Source organism: Gossypium hirsutum, chromosome A08 (assembly GCF_007990345.1).
Source record: "Gossypium hirsutum isolate 1008001.06 chromosome A08, Gossypium_hirsutum_v2.1, whole genome shotgun sequence".
In the NCBI taxonomy this organism is placed as follows: Eukaryota; Viridiplantae; Streptophyta; class Magnoliopsida; order Malvales; family Malvaceae; genus Gossypium; species Gossypium hirsutum.
The window spans coordinates 35,101,736-35,121,758 of NC_053431.1; the positions used below are offsets into that span (position 1 = coordinate 35,101,736).

At 36.6% G+C, this 20,023-nt stretch overlaps 1 non-coding gene across 1 annotated transcript; it reads left to right on the top strand.

Annotated features, from left to right (window-relative positions):
* The first annotated feature begins 205 nt into the window (after nt 1–205).
* On the top strand, nt 206–312 carry LOC121205286 (small nucleolar RNA R71). Its single transcript, XR_005900369.1, has one exon. It is a non-coding gene; the product is annotated as a small nucleolar RNA R71 (small nucleolar RNA).
* Nucleotides 313–20,023: the final 19,711 nt, after the last annotated feature.

A 20,023-nucleotide genomic window follows, 5' to 3' on the forward strand; every position in this document is an offset into this window, starting at 1 on the left:
GTCGACGTTAAAAACGCCGGCTGTTTTCGTTGGCTTTGTCCTCACAACTTGCCACTGATAGTTATTTAGTGACATCTCCTTTATAAACTCATAGGCATCTTCTGGTGTTTTATTATTGATGGTTTCGCCAACAGCTGAGTCAACCATTTGCCGAGTTGAAGGATTTAGACGATTGTGGAATGTTTGTACTTGAAGCCAAAGCGGTAACCCATAGTGAGGGCATCTTCTCATTAAGTCCTTGTATCTCTCCCATGCATTGTAAAGTGTTTCTAAATCCATCTGCATAAAAGAAGGGATATCATTACATAATTTAGCCATTTTAGTCGGCGGAAAATCTTTTAGTAAAAATCTTTCGGTCATTTATTCCCAAGTAGTAATTGACCCTCGTGGTAACGAGTTCAACCACTGCTTAGCTTTGTTTCTCAGTGAAAAGGGAAATAACCAAAGACGAATGGCATCATCAGAAATGCCATTGATTTTAAATGTATCGTAAAATTCCATAAAGTTTGCTAAGTGAGCGTTGGGATCTTCATCCTGCAAACCATCAAACTGAACAAACTCCTGTATCATTTGAATTGTGTTAGGTTTTAGTTCAAAAGTATTTTCAGCTACAGCCGATCTAACTATGCTAGATTCAGTTCCTATTAGAGAAGGTTTAGCATAATCATACATAGTACGCGGAGCAAGATTTTGATTAGCTGCAATTGTAGGAGGTAGCTGATTTCCTTGGTTTTCAGCCATATCTTCATTTGGGGGTTGAGTATCGTCTTCTTGCTCGTTCTCCGTGTATCGTAAGCTACGCCTTATCTCTCTTTAATTTCTACGAACTGTACGATCGATTTCTTCATCAAAAAGTAATGGTCCCGACGGGTTTCTTCTAGTCATAAACTATAAAAACCTGCCACGAGAAAGAATAAGTAAATTAATAAATAATAATTAAATTAAATTAAATTGCAAGAAAAATAAATGGCTAAATTAATAAAAATTGAGCGTTCCTAATATCTTAGTTCCCCGGCAATGGCGCCAAAAACTTGATCGTGAGGTTTCGTGATAGGTTTTAAATATTTATAATTACTCGTTCTTGAACTAACTATTATCTCGATGTAGGCAAGCGCACCTATCGAACAATAGTATAGTAATGGCAAGACCGGGATATCGTACCCAAGGGAACCAAAAGTACTAGTAATGACTGTCTTTTTATTATCTAGCCCAAGAATAATGGGATTTTGCTTTAATTTAACTAATTCTCTGAAATAAGTACGTACAGAGAAAAGAATTGGGGAATTGCTTTTGGGAAAATTGATTGACTTGAGACAATACCTAAGGAAAAATCAACCTAGACTTTACTTGTTATTCTAGCTCCGAACCGGACGATTTATTCATTCAACTTGTTTCGTAGAGATCCCTAAGTTATCCTATTATCCCTATTCAAGAGTAATAACGTCTAATCCCTAAATTGAATAACCGAGACTTTTCTTTAATTAACACTCTAGGGTTGCACTAACTCGATCTATAGATCCCCTTATTAGGTTTCACCCTAATCCAGCAAAATGTTGTCACCCTATGTGACAGCCCTAAAGTGACCCTAGTCGGAAAGCGGTTTCGGGACCGCTAAACCGAGTCACCAAATTATTTGAATATAATGATTATTATCTAAAATATGTGAATATGAATGTGTGAAAGTTTTAAGCTTCGATTTAGTCAATTGCATGTGAATTTAGCTAATAGGACTTATGTGTGACACTTTTGAAATGTGATAGGTCGATCTATAAGGATCTATTAGTGCATGAGATCAAAAGGGTGGACTTGCATGTCAATTTCCCCCTTAATTAGTAAGTGGCCGGCCATGACAAGGAGGGTGGACAAAATGTTATGGGTAAAACATGTCATAAACATGTTATGTTAGTAATTTATGTTAGGAAAAATAAAATAAGAAGTATGGGCAATAAAATAATAATGGGAAGGTAAATGATGATGAAAAAAAAGAAAGAAAAAAAAGCTCTCATGTTGTTCTTGGCCGAATAGAAGAAAGAAAAAGAAGGAAAAAGAGTTTTGAGGAAATCGGCTATGGTGGTTTGCTAGACTAAGGTATGTTTGATTTTGTTTCATGAGATTCATGCATGTTTTTAGTTGTTAGTTTGAGTTCTACCTAGCCCATGGTTTAAATCTTTGCTATGAGATGGAGATGATATTCGGCCATGGGTGTTGTCTTCTTGGTTGGTGTTTGATGTTGTGGTGATCAGGCATGAAGATGAGTTAAGATTCGGCTAAGGTGGATTTGTGTTGATGTCATTTGCATGCTAAGTGTGAAGCTTTGTAATGATACATGTGATGCTGTTTGATGACTCTTGGATTTTCTTTTTGGCATTTTTGAGTTAGACATTAAGTTCTTTGTGTAACCCATGACCAAAATTGAAATGGTATGGTGTCTTGATGCATTCGGCCATGGTAGGAAGTAGATGAGAAATGGTAGTCAGGTGAAGTGCAAAATGTTAGTATTTGACTACTAGTGTATATATGTGTATTAGCCGGGTTTTGAACTTGAAACAAAATGATATATAGTCAATACAAGTAACCATACTTGTAGGAAGTATTAAGCATATAATCGGCCTCAACATAGATATGCATATTCGGCCACATGAGGTAGATTGGTGTTGCATGTATTCGGTTAGAGGCGAGCATAATAATGAATCTATCTTGACTTAGATACTCGGCTCAAGGAGAATTTTGTTAAAGTGCTCAGATAATTGATATTAGGTTAATGATGTGTGTATTCAGTAATAAACGTGCACATGAGGAAATGTTAGATTAATTGTATTAAATTGCTCAATGTGATTAAAAATGCGTATGACCATTTTGTATTTGAGCTAAAGGTGGCCATATGACCTATCAAACTCCTTGTCATATTCGGCCATAAGCTAGCATAATGAGACTTTAATAAGTTAAATTTGTTTGAATTAGCTCAAGAGCTTAGAATACCAAAGTTGGACAAGGGAAAGGAAAAAGTGATCGAATAGCCGTCGAAATCGTTCGACAACATCCGAGGTAAGTTTTCGAGTAATGAAACTTAGATTATGATTCGATTAGATTATGTTATAAGCAAATCAAAATCATGCCCTTTGTACGTAGCTTTTGAGCTGAAAATGATAATGCTTGATAAGTGACTTGTGTTTGAATTCTAGTTACAAAAGTGAAATATTGATGTGTCATGATTTATTGATATGTGCATGGATATTCGGATTGATAACCGGGTTAAGCCCGAAGGCATTTGTGTGAGTTACTATATCCGGGCTAAGTCCCGAAGGCATTTGTGCGAGTTACTATAACCGGGCCAAGTCCCGAAGGCAATTGTGCGAGTTACTATAACCGGGCTAAGTCCCGAAGGCAATTGTGCGAGTTACTATAACCGGGCTAAGTCCCGAAGGCATTTGAGCGAGAAGCTATATCCGGCTAAACCCCGAAGGTACTTGGTTTGGGAATGAGCGATCTTGCTGTAATAATTTCAATTAATACGCTCGTAAAATCCCAACGATAAGGTACGTTTCGTATATGCATTGGAGTAGTGATTTCGTTTAAATATTATCCGCTCAGTCGATTAGTGAGCTTTCGGGCCTTTGGGTAAGTTGATCCCTTATGTATGAATATAAGGGTTGGAAATGTGAAGTAGGACTGATTTTTGAGAATATATGTATATGAAGTTATCCGTTTAGTTATATGAATGCTATACTTCAGTTGTGCCTAATTTTATTGCTCAAAATTTACTAAGCATCAAAATCTTTACTCTGTTCTTTGAATCTCTATTTTATAGATTTTGGTTCGTCAGCTATCGGACTCGGGATTGTCGAAGTTGAAGTCGTCCACACTATCAAAGCCCCTTTGGTACACTTTTGGTTGAACTCTGAAATGGCATGTATAGGACTACCCTTTTTGTTGTTGGTCATGTACCCTTTGGTTTTGTATAAATTTGGATAGCCATGCGAAAATGGCTTATATATATATTTGAGCATAATGTTATAATCATTTTGTATGTATATGGTTATTGAGAGTTGTGGATATGCTTGGAAATGATTGGCCATTGGAATGGTTAATCATGATCATACTTTGTGCTATATATGCTAAAGGGTTGGTTGAATCATGGAAACTATGTAATAGGTAAAGTCTACCTTAAAGGCAGATGCTGATAGCAGCAGTGGTGTGAATTTGAAAAATCACTAAAAATAGTAGAAATGGAATTAAATAGTTAATAAATTATATAATCCAACCTTGATGAGTCTAATTTCATATGGAAGAAACGAAACGGTCATATGAGTCGTATTTTAAGAGATATTTAAGTTTTTGTGGGACAGGGCTAGAGCGATTTCTGGATCCCCTGATATGACTTTGGAAATTCATTATCTATTAACCAAAGATAATTAGAAGTCATTCCATATATTTATAGATTCATTTTTGAGTCTAGTTTCATTATAAACAAACGGCATAAGTATTGAAGCCCTGTACAGGGCGATATATAAGTCGTAATGCATGAAGGTCAGAGCAGTCGAACCCTGAAATATTAGAGACTTTAACTAACAAACTGTACTAATTGGCCCTACCAAAAATTCTAGAAAAACATTTGTACATGGATATATGAGTCTAGTTTCAGGAAAAATTTACGAAACTGATTTTCGAGTTTTGGAACTCAAGATATGATTTTTAAGGTGACAGTGACACAGTTAGCCAGCTAGTCTGGAAATTTTTAAAATGGACTGTAAAAATAAGTGAATTAAGTCTGTTAACCCCTCGTGTCCGACTCCGGCAACGGTCTCGGGTATGGGGTGTTACAATTTTATTGGTATCAGAGCTACAGCTTAGTCGATTCTAGGACTACCGTAATACGTTTGGGTCTAGCTATACGTGCCATTTGTGATTATTTGATAGTGTGGTGATTTCTGACATTTGCAAATGTGTTTATTTATAGTAATGGATCCCGATCCCGACCGAGCGGTAGCTGATGATCTTGAGAGTGTAGCACCTGCTCCCGCACAAAGGACAGCGCCGGCGGACTCTCAACCTATTGCTAGCAATCCGAATGATGAGGCTAGGCGAGCTTTTTATAGCGTGATGAATGATTGGTTTAACCAATACATTCGAACTAATACGGCTGTTTCACAACCTCCATTCCCGACTAATACCACCCCCGCACCTACAATATCCCCGGCAACCGACCAAATAAGGTCAAATAAGCCCCCAGTTGACAGAATCTGAAAACACGGGGCTACCGAATTTAAAGCTACGGACAGTGATAATGCCGAGCAAGCTAAATTTTGGTTGGACAACACTATTCAAGTACTCGATGAGCTATCTTGCACACCCGATGAGTGCCTAAAGTGTACTATCTCCTTGCTACGTGATTCTGCCTACTATTGGTGGAATACGTTGGCTTCTGTTGTGCCTAAAGATCAAGTAACTTGGGAGTTTTTCCAAACCGAGTTTCGAAAAAAGTATATCAGTCAGAGATTCATGGATCAAAAATGGAAGGAATTTCTTGAACTTAAACAAGGTTCCATGTCGGTTACCGACTATGAACGAAAGTTTGTAAGGCTTAGCCGGTACGCTCGAGAATGTATTTCCTCAGAAGCCGTAATGTGTAAACGTTTCGAGGATGGACTGAATGATGATATAAAGCTGTATGTTGGCATTTTGGAAATCTGAGAATTTGTGGTACTTGCCGAGCGAGCTTACAAAGCCGAGGAGCTCAGTATGGAGAAAAGAAAAGCAGATATGGCAGCAAAGGAGTTTCGTAAGAGGTCTTCGGGGAGGCCCTTTCAACAGTCATCGAAGAAATTTAGAGATGATTTGGGCCGATCTAGAGACACTTCGGGTTTTTCTAGACGAGACCGTGATCGACCCCCTGTGAGTGCACGAGTCACTTCAGTCGCCAGTGTTCGAAATGATCGTCGAGACAGAACGGAGTGTCAGTATTGTGGTAAATGGCATTTGGGGAGTTGTAGATTCCATGACCGCTCCTGTTACAAGTGCGGGTCAACCGACCACTTTATTAAAGATTGCCCGAGATTGTCTGAACAGAACGTAAATCAGAGTGGGAAACCTGGTGCTACTACTGCTCGGGGTAGACCATCTAGGAATACGGGCAATGCTAGTGGCGGTCAGAGAGGATCTAGAGATGCTACAACCAGATCTGAGGCTCGTGCTCCTACTAGAGCTTATGCTATACGCGCACGCGAGGATGCTTCCTCGCCAGATGTTATTACCGGTACTTTTACTCTCTTTGATACTAATGTGATTGCTTTGATTGACCCTGGTTCTACTCATTCCTATATATGTGAAACCTTAGCATCCAGTAAGACTCTACCTGTTGAGTCTACTGAGTTTGTAATTCGGGTGTCAAATCCCTTGGGTCGTTATGTGCTTGTCGACAAAGTGTGTAAGAAATGTCCCTTAGAAATCAGAGGTTCCTGCTTTCCGGCCAATTTGATGCGTTTACCGTTTGATGAATTTGATGTTATCCTCGGTATGGATTGGCTAACCGTTCACAATGCAGTTGTGAATTGCAAAAGAAAAACTATCGAGTTGAGGTGTGCAAATAATGAGATGATTCGAGTTGAGTCTACTGACTTGAATGGGTCGCCAGCTATAATATCCTTGATGTTAGATCATAAATATGTGAGAAAGGGGTGTGAGGCGTATCTTGCATACGTACTTGATAATAAAGAGCCAGAAAAGAAACTTGAATCTGTGCCGGTGGTTTGTGCATACCCGGATGTTTTTCCTGAAGAATTACCGGGTTTACCACCTGTTCGGGAGGCAGAGTTTGGTATTGAGCTTGTGCCTGGGACTACGCCGATTTCGATAGCTCCGTATCGTACGGACCAACCGAGTTAAAAGAGTTGAAAGCTCAGTTGCAAGAGTTGACGGATAGAGGTTTCGCTCGACCAAGTTTCTCACCTTGGGGTGCACCAGTATTGTTTGTGAAAAAGAAGGACGGAACCATGAGGTTGTGCATCGATTATCGTTAGCTGAATAAGGTGAAAATAAATAATAAATATCCGATACCGCGTATTGACGATTTGTTTGATCAACTAATGGGAGCATCAGTGTTTTCAAAGATAGATTTGAGATCGGGTTATTATCAGTTGCGAATTCGAGATTCGGATATACCCAAAATTGCTTTCAGAACGAGATACGGTCACTACGAATTCTTAGTGATGCCGTTTGGGCTCACTAATGCCCCCGCGGTATTTATGGATTTGATGAATCGGATTTTCAGACCGTATTTGGATCGGTTTGTAGTTGTGTTTATCGATGATATTTTGGTCTATTCGAGAAATGAAACCGATCATGCTGAACACCTGGGATTAGTGTTGCAAATTTTACGGGATAAGCAGTTATATGCTAAGTTCAGTAAGTGTGAGTTCTGGTTAAGAGAGGTTAGCTTCTTGGGTCACGTGGTATCTACATCGGGCATTCGAGTGGATCCGAACAAAATTTCGGCCATACTTAACTGGAAGCCTCCGAGAAATATTACTGAGGTTCGGAGCTTTTTGGGACTTGCCGGTTACTACCGACGGTTTCTAAAAGGTTTCTCGATGATAGCCACACCAATAACGAAGCTACTTCAAAAAGATGTTGAGTTCGAATGGACAGAAAAATGTCAAAAAAGTTTTGATCAACTGAAAACTTATTTGACTGAAGCTCCAATTCTAGTGCAGCCCGAATCAGGCAAAGAGTTTGTCATCTATAGTGATGCCTCCCTACTTGGGTTGGGTTGCGTATTGATGCAAGAAGGTCGAGTTGTGGCCTATGCGTCAAGACAATTAAAGCCACATGAGAAAAATTATCCGACCCATGATCTTGAACTAGCTGCCATTGTGTTCGCCTTGAAATTATGGCGACATTACTTATTTGGTGAGAAGTGCCATGTATATTCGGTCACAAAAGTGTCAAATATTTGATGACTCAAAGAGACTTAAATCTGCGACAAAGACGTTGGCTCGAGTTGTTGAAAGATTATGAGCTTGTCATTGACTATCACCCGGGAAAGGCTAATGTGGTTGCGGATGCCTTAAGTCGTAAATCACTGTTTGCTTTACGAGCGATGAATGTACACTTGTCCGTTCTATCCGACAATGTGTTAGTGGCAGAATTAAAGGCCAAACCATTATTGATCCATCAAATTCGTGAAGCTCAGAAAGTCGATGTTGAATTGGTTGCAAAACGGGCTGAATGTGTTCCGAATACGGAATCAGAGTTTCAAATTGATGATGACGATTGTTTGAGGTTCAGAAGTCGTTTGTGTGTTCCAAGAAATTTAGAACTCATTTCGATGATTCTCAACGAAGCTCATTGTAGCCGAATGTCAATTCACCCGGGGAGTACGAAAATGTACAACGATCTGAGACGTCAATTTTGGTGGCATGGTATGAAACGAGACATTTCCAATTTTGTATCGAAGTGTTTAATATGTCAACAAGTGAAAGCGGAACATCAAGTGCCCACAGGTTTACTTCAGCCGATCATGATACCTGAATGGAAATGGGATCGAGTCACGATGGATTTTGTATCTGGGTTGCCATTGTCGGCAAATTGTGAGATTACACGGGGTGCCCATTTCTATTGTGTCGGATAGAGATCCGAGATTCACCTCACGATTTTGGAAGAAATTGCAAGAAGCTTTAGGTACCAAGTTGCATTTTAGCACCGCTTTTCACCCCCAAACCGATGGTCAATCCGAGCGGATAATTCAGATACTCGAGGATATGTTGAGATGCTGCATCCTTGAGTTTAGTGGTTCATGGGAACGGTATCTACCTTTGACTGAGTTCGCTTACAACAATAGTTTTCAGTCAAGCATTAAGATGGTGCCTTATGAGGCTTTGTACGGTCGAAAATGTCGTACGCCATTGTTTTGGACCGAGCTAGATAAAAGTAAAATTTTCAGAGTTGATTTGATTAAAGATGCTGAGCAGAAAGTAAAAATAATTCGTGAAAGACTGAAGGCAGCATCAGATCGTCAGTAGTCGTACGCAAATTTGAAACGAAAGGACATTGAGTATCAGGTGGGAGATAAAGTGTTTATTAAGGTTTCACCTTGGAAAAAAATACTCAGATTTGGGCGTAAGGGCAAGTTGAGTCCGAGATTGATTGGGCCGTATGAAATCTCTGAACGAGTTGGTCCAGTTGCATATAGGTTGCTTTTACCCCCTGAACTTGAAAGGATCCACAATGTTTTTCATGTTTCGATGCTTCGACGTTACAGATCTGATCCTTCGCACAGAATAAGTCCCTCCGAGGTTGAAATTCAAACCGATATGAGTTATGAAGAAGAACCAATTCGTATCCTAGCTCGTGAAGTGAGAGAGTTGCGAAACAAAAAGGTTCCTTTAGTAAAAGTGTTATGGCTCAAACACGGGAGGGAAGAAGCTACTTGGGAACCCGAGAACTCTATGAAAGAACGATACCCAAACTTATTTACCGGTAAGATTTTCGGGGACGAAAATTTCTTAAGTGGGGGAGAGTTGTGACAGCCCTAAAGTGACCCTAGTCGGAAAGCGGTTTCGGGACCGCTAAACCGAGTCGCCAAATTATTTGAATATAATGATTATTGTCTAAAATATGTGAATATGAATGTGTGAAAGTTTTAAGCTTCGATTTAGTCAATTGCATGTGAATTTAGCTAATAGGACTTATGTGTGACACTTTTGAAATGTGATAGGTCGATCTATAAGGATCTATTAGTGCATGAGATCAAAAGGGTGGACTTGCATGTCAATTTCCCCTTAATTAGTAAGTGGCCGGCCATGACAAGGAGGGTGGACAAAATGTTATGGGTAAAACATGTCATAAACATGTTATGTTAGTGATTTATGTTAGGAAAAATAAAATAAGGAGTATGGGCAATAAAATAATAATGGGAAGGTAAATGATGATGAAAAAAAGAAAGAAAAAAAGCTCTCATGTTGTTCTTGGCCGAATAGAAGAAAGAAAAAGAAGGAAAAAGAGTTTTGAGGAAATCGGCTATGGTGGTTTGCTAGACTAAGGTATGTTTGATGTTGTTTCATGAGATTCATGCATGTTTTTAGTTGTTAGTTTGAGTTCTACCTAGCCCATGGTTTAAATCTTTGCTATGAGATGGAGATGATATTCGGCCATGGGTGTTGTCTTCTTGGTTGGTGTTTGATGTTGTGGTGATGAGGCATGAAGATGAGTTAAGATTCGGCTAAGGTGGATTTGTGTTGATGTCATTTGCATGCTAAGTGTGAAGCTTTGTAATGATACATGTGATGGTGTTTGATGACTCTTGGATTTTCTTTTTGGCATTTTTGAGTTAGACATTAAGTTCTTTGTGTAACCCATGACCAAAATTGAAATGGTATGGTGTCTTGATGCATTCGGCCATGGTAGGAAGTAGATGAGAAATGGTAGTAAGGTGAAGTGCAAAATGTTAGTATTTGATTACTAGTGTATATATGTGTATTAGCCGAGTTTTGAACTTGAAACAAAATGATATATAGTCAATACAAGTAACCATACTTGTAGGAAGTATTAAGCATATAATCGGCCTCAACATAGATATGCATATTCGGCCACATGATGTAGATTGGTGTTGCATGTATTCGATTAGAGGCGAGCATAATGATGAATCTATCTTGACTTAGATACTCGGCTCAAGGAGAATTTTGTTAAAGTGCTCAGATAATTGATATTAGGTTAATGATGTGTGTATTCGGTAATAAACGTGCACATGAGGAAATGTTAGATTAATTGTATTAAATTGCTCAATGTGATTAAAAATGCGTATGACTATTTTGTATTTGAGCTAAAGGTGGCCATATGACCTATCAAACTCCTTGTCATATTCGGCCATAAGCTAGCATAATGAGACTTTAATAAGTTAAATTTGTTTGAATTAGCTCAAGAGCTTAGAGGACCAAAGTTGGACAAGGGAAAGGAAAAAGTGATCGAATAGTCGTCGAAATCGTTCGACAACATCCGAGGTAAGTTTTCGAGTAATGAAACTTAGATTATGATTCGATTAGATTATGTTATAAGCAAATCAAAATCATGCCCTTTGTACGTAGCTTTTGAGCTGAAAATGATAATGCTTGATAAGTGACTTGTGTTTGAATTCTAGTTACGAAAGTGAAATATTGATGTGTCATGATTTATTGATATGTGCATGGATATTCGGATTGATAACCGGGCTAAGTTCGAAGGCATTTGTGCGAGTTACTATATTCGGGCTAAGTCCCTAAGGCATTTGTGCGAGTTACTATAACCGGGCCAAGTCCCGAAGGCAATTGTGCGAGTTACTATAACCGGGCTAAGTCCTGAAGGCAATTGTGCGAGTTACTATAACCGGGCTAAGTCCCGAAGGCATTTGAGCGAGAAGCTATATCCGGCTAAACCCCGAAGGTACTTGGTTTTGGAATGAGCGATCTTGCTGTAATAATTTCAATTAATACGCTCGTAAAATCCCAACGATAAGGTACGTTTCGTATATGCATTGGAGTAGTGATTTCGTTTAAATATTATCCGCTCAGTCGATTAGTGAGCTTTCGGGCCTTTGGGTAAGTTGATCCCTTATGTATGAATATAAGGGTTGGAAATGTGAAGTAGGACTGATTTTTGAGAATATGTGCATATGAAGTTATCCGTTTAGTTATATGAATGCTATACTTCAGTTGTGCCTAATTTTATTGCTCAAAACTTACTAAGCATTAAATGCTTACTCCGTTCTTTGAATCTCTGTTTTATAGATTTTGGTTCGTCAGCTATCGCACTCGGGATTGTCAAAGTCGAAGTCGTCCACACTATCAAAGCCCCTTTGGTACACTTTTGGTTGAACTCTGAAATGGCATGTATAGGACTACCCTTTTTGTTGTTGGTCATGTACCCTTTGGTTTTGTATAAATTTGGATAGCCATGCGAAAATGGCTTATATATATTTTGAGCATAATGTTATAATCATTTTGTATGTATATGGTTATTGAGAGGTGTGGATATTCTTGGCAATGATTGGCCATTGGAATGGTTAATCATGATCATACTTTGTGCTATATATGCTAAAGGGTTGGTTGAATCATGGAAACTATGTAATAGGTAAAGTCTACCTTAAAGGCAGATGCTGACAGCAGCAGTGGTGTGAATTTGAAAAATCACTAAAAATAGTACAAATAGAATTAAATAGTGAATAAATTATGTAATCTAACCTTGATGAGTCTAATTTCATATGGAAGAAACGAAACGGTCATATGAGTCGTATTTTAAGAGATATTTAAGTTTTCGTGGGACAGGGCCAGAGCGATTTCTGGATCCCCTGATCTGACTTTGGAAATTCATTATATATTAACCAGAGATAATTAGAAGTCATTCCATATATGTATAGATTCCTTTTTGAGTGTAGTTTCGTTAGAAACAAACGGCATAAGTATTGAAGCCCTGTACAGGGAGATATATAAGTCGTAATGCATGAAGGTCAGAGCAGTCGAACCCTGAAATAGGGGAGATTTTAACTAATAAACTGTACTAATTGGCCCGACCAAAAATTCTAGAAAAATATTTGTAGAAGGATATATGAGTCTAGTTTTAGGGAAAATTTACGAAACTGATTTTTGAGTTTTGGAACTCAAGATATGATTTTTAAGGTGACAGTGACGCAGTTAGCCAGCTAGTCTGGAAATTTTTAAAATGGACTGTAAAAATAATTGAATTAAGTCTGTTAACCCCTCGTGTCCGACTCCGGCAACGGTCTCGGGTACGGGGTGTTACACCCTATTTCTAGGCGTGCAATCAACTCCTCTTAATTATGACAAAAATACTCTTAGACAGGGTCTATTCCTCCTCTGAATAAGAGCATGTCTTGAATCAGTATCCTGGGATATCGAAACAAGAATTAAGAATACATAATTAAGAACAAGTCAAATATTTATCATACGATTCAAAAAATAATAACAAGCTTCGTCTTAGGTTTCATTCCCCTTAGGTATTTAGGGGATTTAGTTCATAATTAAATAAGAAAACATCTTATAAGAATAAAGAATACAAAACATAAAGAAAACCCAAAACTCCTGAAGGGAAATTGAGGAGAGATCTTCAGTCTTGATGATGAATTCGGCTTCTGAGATGGATCAATCGGCTTCCTTGGGGTAATTCCTTACCCCCTATTCTTCGTATCCCTTTTTCTCCTCTTCTAGGGTGTATTTATAGGCTTTGGAATGCCTAGAAGCCCTCAAAAGTGGCCTTTTCTGAATTGGACTTAACTTGGGCTCGGCAGGGACACGCCCGTGTGCGATTACTTCAAGCCGTATTCGAGCCTGTTAGATTGGCACGGTTGTGTGCTATGCCCGTGTGAGTCGTGCTCCAATTCTGCTAGATTGACACAGCCGTGTGGTCTGCCCGTGTGAGGAGGTCCAGGCCGTGTTGATTTTGTACTTTGACTCATTTTCTCCGTTTTTGGCCCGTTTCTTGTTCCTTTCGCTCTCCTATGCTCTCCTAAGTGTAAAATATGAAATTAAAGCATTAGGAGCATCGAATTCACCAATTCTAATGGAAAATCATCCATAAAATGCGTTAAACATGGGGGAAAAATATGTATAAATTACGGTTTATCACCTGGCCACACGGCCGTGTGACCCCTATTTTCACATTTTTGTATCTTTTTCTTAAAACTTCTGTTTTGTTTCAAATTAGTCCTGAATTGCTTCTAAGATATTTTTAGGGCCTCGAGGGCTCGATTTAGGGATAAAATACATATGTTTGATATGATTTTGGTTGATATTAATTTATTAAATGTTATGATGATAGATGTTTTTTGATTGATCGATAATATTTCGTAACCCTAATCTAGCAACAGGGATGTGTAACGCCCCCACGCCCGAGACCGTCGCCGGAGTCGAGTATGAGGTGTTACTAAGCTTAATTTAACATTTTTAGAACTTTGGATTATTTGTTTCTACATTCACAGCTTTTAAGCTACTTGCGTCACAGTCACAAGAAAAATCATATCTCGAGTTACGAAACTCAAAATCAAGGTCCGTAAATTTTCCCTGAATCTAGACTCATATAACTATCTACTAATTTTTTTATAAAATTTTTGGTAGGGCCAATTAGTACAGTTTATTAGTTAAAGTTACCCCTGTTTCAGGACTTGACTGGTTTGACCTCTGTTTACTACGAACTACATTTCTCTCTGTACAAAATTCATATGACTATGAGGTTTGTTTCTCATAAAACTATACTAAATAAGAATTCTGAGGATATAAAATAAACCACCTAATTATATCTTTACAATTTATGGTGAATTTCTAAAGTAGGAACAAGGGATTCAGAAACTGCTATGACCCTGTTTCACTAAAATTCAAATATCTTCTAACATATAATTCCTTTACCTGTTTCATTTGTTTCATGTGAAACTAGACATAATAAGCTTCAATTTGATATGTAGTCCATCACCAAATTCAATTTCTATGATTTTTAGTAAATTTTCAAACTCACGTCAGTGTTGCTGCAGTATTCTGTTTATGGCAAATTCCATCCCTCTTATGAGTTTTTATGCACTAAGTATCTTAATAATTTTCCTTATCATCAAACATAATCTAAACTTACCATTTTCATAATTTATCATTATCAAATATTTCTCAACCATTCTGTCACCATATCATAAAATCATTTACACAAAATAAGTATATTGCTATACATGCCATACTTAAATTTACAAGCCATTTACCAAAATCTTCCGGATAGTGTGACTGAGCCTTCGACCTATCCCGACTCCTGAACTGGCTTGTCCAAAACTACAATGAGTAAGAAGAAGGGAGTAAGCATAAATGCTTAGTAAGTTCATATGTAAATAATAAATAACATAACAAACAATCAAACTAATCAACATTAGCATATATCATCAACACACTTATCACATTTTTTTAATCATTTTTCATCATCTTATTACCTTATCGTGGTTGTAATCAACACTCAACCCGAGGGTTAAATACATACCTGTCCAAAATACCTATTTCTCATCACTTACCAGTACGTCTCTTTTCATCTCGAGTATTCCTCCATTTGAGTAAAACTTTACCCGTTGAACACATCGGAATATAATTCGGATACATGGATAATTTGCACATAAGTGCCTCATATGTAATCAAGCTACCATGTAACCCGCCCATAAGTGAACTCGGACTCAACTCAATGAGCTCGGGCGTTCGCATCCATAAGTGAACTCGGACTCAACTCAACGAGTTCGGATGCCTAGTTACATCTCACGAACTCGGACTCAACTCAACGAGTTCGGACATTCGCATCCATAAGTGAACTCGGACTCAACTCAACGAGTTCGGATGCTCAACCATCCTAGTGACATGTCACTTGTATCCTAATCTATTCCTAAGGTTCAAACGGGCTTTTTTCCTCGAACACTTATCCTTGCCGTCTTCCGTAGAATGCCGAAATCAGTACTCAGGAACAATTATATTTAACAAGTAGCTCACATAATTTACATATTATTTGAAATTAACCACAAAGCATACATTTCATAATAAAATTCAGCATAACATATAATTAACATCAATAACTTAAAAATAACAATTATGCTACATTATTTACACATGAACTTACCTTGGTACCAAAATACAAAGATTTTGCAATTTAGTCCACAATCTTTTCTTTTCCTCGATTGAGGTCGATTCCACGTCTTTCTTGATCTAAAATAACACATTTAGCTCATTTAATACTCACATTATCAAATTAATCCTTAACTCAAATTTTGGCAAAATTACAATTTTGCCCCTAAACTTTTGCATATTTACATTTTTGCCCCTAGGCTCGGGATTAAACTTTATTCCTTATTCTTATGTTTTACAACATGCTGATCACTTTTCTCTTCTATGGCAACATCAAATTCTCACTCTAACATGTACTTGTGACTATTAGGTATTTTTACCGATTAAGCCCTTTTACTCGTTTTTGCTTAAAATCGAGTAGTACAAGTTGTTTAACATAATTTAAAACCCCATATTCTATCATAAAACATCAAAATACACAAATTTCACCTATGGGTATTTTTCCAAATATAAACCCTAGGTTGAATTATTGCTAACATAAGCTTAATCGAGCTACCGGGATTCCAAAAACGTAAAGAACATTAAAAACGGGGCTTGGAATCACTTACTATGGAGCTTGGAAGCTTGAAACAAACCCTAGCTATGGAGAACCCTTGAAATTTCGGCCTAATGAAGAAGATGGACAAAAATTGGCTTTTAATTTTGTTTTTAATTCATTTTAATAACTGAATGACCAAAATACCCTTACTACTAAACTTTCCAAAAATTCCTTCCATGTCCTAATTTTGTCCATGAACTTAAAATTGGTCAAATTGCTATTTAAGACCTCCTCATTAATATTCCAAAACAATTTCATACTAAAAACTTCTAGAATGCAAGTTTTGCAGCTTATTCGATTTAGTCCCTACTTTCAATTTAAGCACTTTAGGCATAGAATTTCATCACGAAATTTTCACACAATCATGCAATCATATCATAATCATCAAAATAATTATAAAATAATTATTTCTATCTCAAATTTGTGGTCACGAAACAACTATTCCGATTAGGCCCTAATTCGGGATATTACAGGATGGGTTAGAGGGTTACATTTGCACTTTAATGTTTGACTTTATTGAGTAGGTCAGTAATGCTTTGCTTGCTCCATCATATTATTGATCAGAAAAATGAGTCCAGATAAGAATGATTAAAAAAAAGCAAGTTAGTAATAATTTAAGGGCACTCTACTGAAGTGTTAGGCTGAATAGTTAATGAGGTAGTTGTTTTCTCCATCCATCTTTTTAGTTAAAAGCCTTAGCTTTATGAGTTAATACCGTTCAAATTGTGGCATGATAAAATATCTAGAAATCTAGTATTTGCTCCATTGAGGTTGTCAAGTAAAAAAATCATGTGGCAAGATGAATTCCCTATAAAAAGTAATAATTGTAATTAAAATCTTGAATAAGTGAGAATAGTAAAATTGAATTTAGAGGAAAGATATTTAAAATATAGTAGGAGAGGTCTGCTATAGCCATAACTACATAATTATTTAGGAACTTTTATTTTTAGGAAACATTTTTTGCACTTCATTTGCTAAACAAGTCTATAAAACTCGAACCCATTTTTCTTTATTCAGAAGGTTATTGAGAATAAAGGTGAAACATATATTTCAGATAGTTCAATGATATATTTGGTGATTGTAATGTTTCAAAAAATTCATGCATACATGCATTAATACATGCTCATACATATTTGCTTGAGGACAAGCAATAATTCAAGTTTGCAGGTGTGATAACTCTTGAAAAGACTTATATTTCAAGCATCTTCACTGAAGTATTTGCTTATAATTAAGAAAATATGTTTTCATCTTACACTTATTACCAGAGCATTGCATACTAAAGCTTGGATTATGTTTTAACTGTAAATTTATGTTACTTTTAATTGCTGGAAAGAGGTTTGGTAGTCTTTGGTAGTAGGTGCATTTAGGATAAAAGAAGCAAGAATAAGGAAAAGAGGAAGAGGAAAAGTGAACGAAGGAGGTGAAACATTGCCATGGAAAATGGTGAGATAAATTGCCAACAGAAATGCCATGGCAATTTTAGGAAGATAACACAACACTCAATATACGTCACTCTTAGCCAGTTGTACGTGTACTAGATAAATCACCCTCAAAAAGAGGAGCAAAGTGTAGAATGCTAATTTAGTTATCATTCGTGAGTCTTGTAGACATACATAGACTTCAAATAATAATTAAAGTTAAACTCTCGAAAGAAGTAGACTATAGTAGTAAATCTCTGGGAAGTAATTTAGTCACAACTTTGCCATAGCATTATTATGTTATGAAAATATTCCTTGAGTAATTCCAATCTTTATCATTTAACAGCAAGAATACTCCCTACTTTTTCCTTGTGAATTGCCATGACATTTATCTTGTTTGGTCATTTTTCAGTTATTTTTTATATTATTAGTTCATTCATTAATTCCCTTCACCCATTTATACTTTGTTTCTTTTGCACAGTTTCATCATTAGATCTTCAGTAACACTTGCCAATTCAAATAAACTTTTGGTCCTTGTGGAGACAATACGTACTCATCATTATATTACTTGAATCGACGTGTATACTTGCACATTTAATACATATTTACACGCAACACATGGCATAACACTGTATAAAAATAATTAATTTTCATTTGTATAAAAAATAATTGTTTAAAATAAGAATCAGATAAAAGTGAAGTTAATCGGGGAAAAGCTAAAATTGCGTATTAGCCCCTAAAGTATTCACTTCTTTCATATTTTGAATAGGTAAGTTCATATGGGACTTACTAGTTTGTTTTATGTTTTTTCTATTCATATATATGTAAATAATGTTTTCTTATAATTAGAATTCTAATGAATTTGACATGTATTGCTAATTGTGGACTAAATTGAAATTTCATGTGTTTATTAGTTATTCTGTAATAATACATGGTGTAAATGTGAAAATTGATTGATTATAGGGCATGTAAATGAAATATGTAATCATATAAACTTATGGTAATGACATGTATACAGAAATGATGTCCATGTAGACTTAGTCAAAGATTAAGATACGTTTGGCATGCCATTAGGGTTATACGTGTAGATTAGGGATTTTACATGTTATAGCAAGGTCTAGCATTTGTTGTAGATTCTCGAGTTCTATGTATATTGTAAGTTTATCCCGTACGGGTAACCTCGCTATAATCTCAACTTGGGTGAGCAACCTTGTTATAGTGTCAACTTGTGTGAGCAATCCTGTTATAATGTCAGCTTGTGTGAGCAACCCTGATATACTTTTAGCTTGCCTGATCAATTTATTCCCATGTATCTGAGTCTATTTTACTATAGTTCTATCAGGTCACATTCAATTGATTGGAAATGGAAACTTAAATGTGAGTTGGAAATGAGATGGTATATGTTGATGTTTGATATGTGATTCCATTAAGGTATTGATATTACTTAGGATATGGGAAGATGACTAACAGATCTGATTGGTATTGTAGTTATATGACTAGTTATGTCATCATGTGCCAAGGATAGTCATGTTAAATGCTAGAATGATTGCTTTAAATTTTGTTTCAAACGAAACACACCAAACTAGATCCTTTAAGGGGATCCACGTACGTCGTGTCACTACTTAGAAATTATTATCTTAAACTATTTCAGGCATAAACTTTGTAAAACCATAGTTTGAATTATGACTAATATAGTAAAAGAAGTAAAGTATCGGCCAATTGGCATACAAGGGGAAATAATATAATACACTTTAAAACCCTTGAAACTTTTGTAACTTCATTAGAAACATAGTTTATCAAACTTAAGTTTTATATACAAATTCCTTCTAATATGTTTGTTGACATCGTTCCATCATGCTACGCATAGTACAAAATAAAAGAAGTCTTACAGTAGTAGAGGTCCTCTGGCATAGTCTAACAAAACTTCCTTTTCTTCAATAGAAAGCCTGAGAAGGAAAGGTAACTAAGTTCAAAAGAAAATAGTGAGTTCTAAAAGAAAAGAGTGAGTTCTAAAAGAAAACATATCAATAGTTTCTAATACTTCAATCATATCTTTTGAAAGATTCAAAAACAATCACACAAATTTGCCAGATGGCGAACAATCTACACGCCGATTTACTTTTTCTTTGGTGTATACACTATGCCCATATGACCATACAAACAAACCTTCTTCATTGAACCATGTGCCTAAATATTTAGTCAGATTCATATCATACATTTGATTCATATTCCTTTAGTTTGTATCATTTGTCATGTTTTTCTAGTCTGGTTTGCAACATACTTTTGCCTTAACAGAGGCTATACAACCATTTTCATTTATTGCGTTCTGCTAGTTCGTTGTACATTCTATCGAAGGCAATTCCATGAATATACTTCCTTAACATCATTTCCATGATTTAGACCATATTATTCTTGTCAAAAGTAGAAAGTAGGGGCTTAAGCATGAA